Genomic DNA, 1,553 nt, shown 5'->3' on the forward strand with positions numbered 1-1,553 from the left:
AATCCGTCACACTAAGCATGCTTGTAGCGACAGTGGAGAGGGAAAACTCCCTTTTAACAGGAAGAAACCTCCAGCAGAACCAGGCTCAGTGGTTCTGCTGTCCTCAATAATTAAAAAAAGGTTTCTAAAAGATAACCATTCTGGTATTTTGCAAAGACAAGGCTTTTTGACTTAAACAAGAAATAATTCACTCTGATTTAAATTGTAGGAAATGTATGTTCTAACCCCAATCTTCTACCCATAAGCTATGTGATCAACTAAAGTCTTTTTATCTCTATCATTGTTTAGGGAAATCCAGAGGTTTCATTTCTATGAAATATCATCATTGACAAACTTTTCACCATCCAAAAAAAAGGCTGTCAAAATAATTGGAATTATAAAATATATTTTTCTCTTTTGCCTTGTTATATAACCAACGTTGCTCATCTAAGGTTTTTTGGTATCCAGTATCACTGTGAAACATGGTCTTCAATAATAAGGCAATGAAACAAAAAATGATTTCATTAGCTGCGCTTTTAATGTATAACAACAGTAAAAAGTGAATATTTTACTTTCAAAATAGGAGTGTTTTTATGTACAGTATTTATACAGTTATATAATGTTTAAAAATTGCAGTTTAAACATGACAGTTTATTGCACAACACATTTATAAATTATCCCCATGAAACCACACACAAAACAGATGTATTCCTTAATATCTTAACACTTAACATGAAATGTCTTTAGTATTTTTCTTTCTTAAGTTTCTCATTTTTCTAAGTTAATATGAATCGAGGTCCCGTGAGGAGTGTAGAACATCCCCTGAATACATAATTGGTAAAATGAGCGGTGCAACAGAAACAGAGACAGCCTGAAGCATCTTCATCTGGCCTCCTCACACTGGGCAAAACAATCAAAAGTAATTCTCCAATCCAAATGATGTCAAGACAGACTTTTCTTTTTCTTCTTTCATGATGATAATTGGTTATCGTTATAGCTACAGTACAGCAGCATTAAAATTAAACCATTCAGGTCAAATGTATGCTAAAAAGTTCAGCGAAAAATTTATTTGCTTCTTCAGTCCCTTAGAAAGTATTCGCCCACTTACAGATTTTGTCTGTTTTGCTTTACATCACATCTAAATGTGTCAGATGAACAAACACATGTCTAATTAACCGAGTAGACATAAATTTCAGGGTTTTGTTTATTATTATCAAAGAAGACCAAAATGATCCAAACCATTATGGCACTATGAGAAAAACGGATGCCACCCTAATCCTCATAAATGGCTGTGGGTTTCCCACAACCACCAGAGAGTTTTTCATTCGTAAAAAAACAGCTTCTCTGGGATACTTAATAAATTAATATCAGTTGGTTGTCGGACATGAACAGCCTGTTTAGGATTAAGCTACGGTGTTTCAATTAGATTTAAATTAAGCTTTTGACTAGGCCACTAAAAACCTTTTTTTTTTCTTTTTCAGCAGTACAAAATGTAGACTTGCTGGTGTCCTTTGAATCACTCTTCTGCTGCTACTATCCTGCCAGCTAGAGCTTAATTCCCTAAACCAGGGGTC

The sequence above is a fragment of the Cyprinodon variegatus genome, unplaced genomic scaffold (genome assembly GCF_000732505.1).
Source record: "Cyprinodon variegatus isolate N-32 unplaced genomic scaffold, C_variegatus-1.0 Scaffold802, whole genome shotgun sequence".
NCBI classification, from domain to species: domain Eukaryota; kingdom Metazoa; phylum Chordata; class Actinopteri; order Cyprinodontiformes; family Cyprinodontidae; genus Cyprinodon; species Cyprinodon variegatus.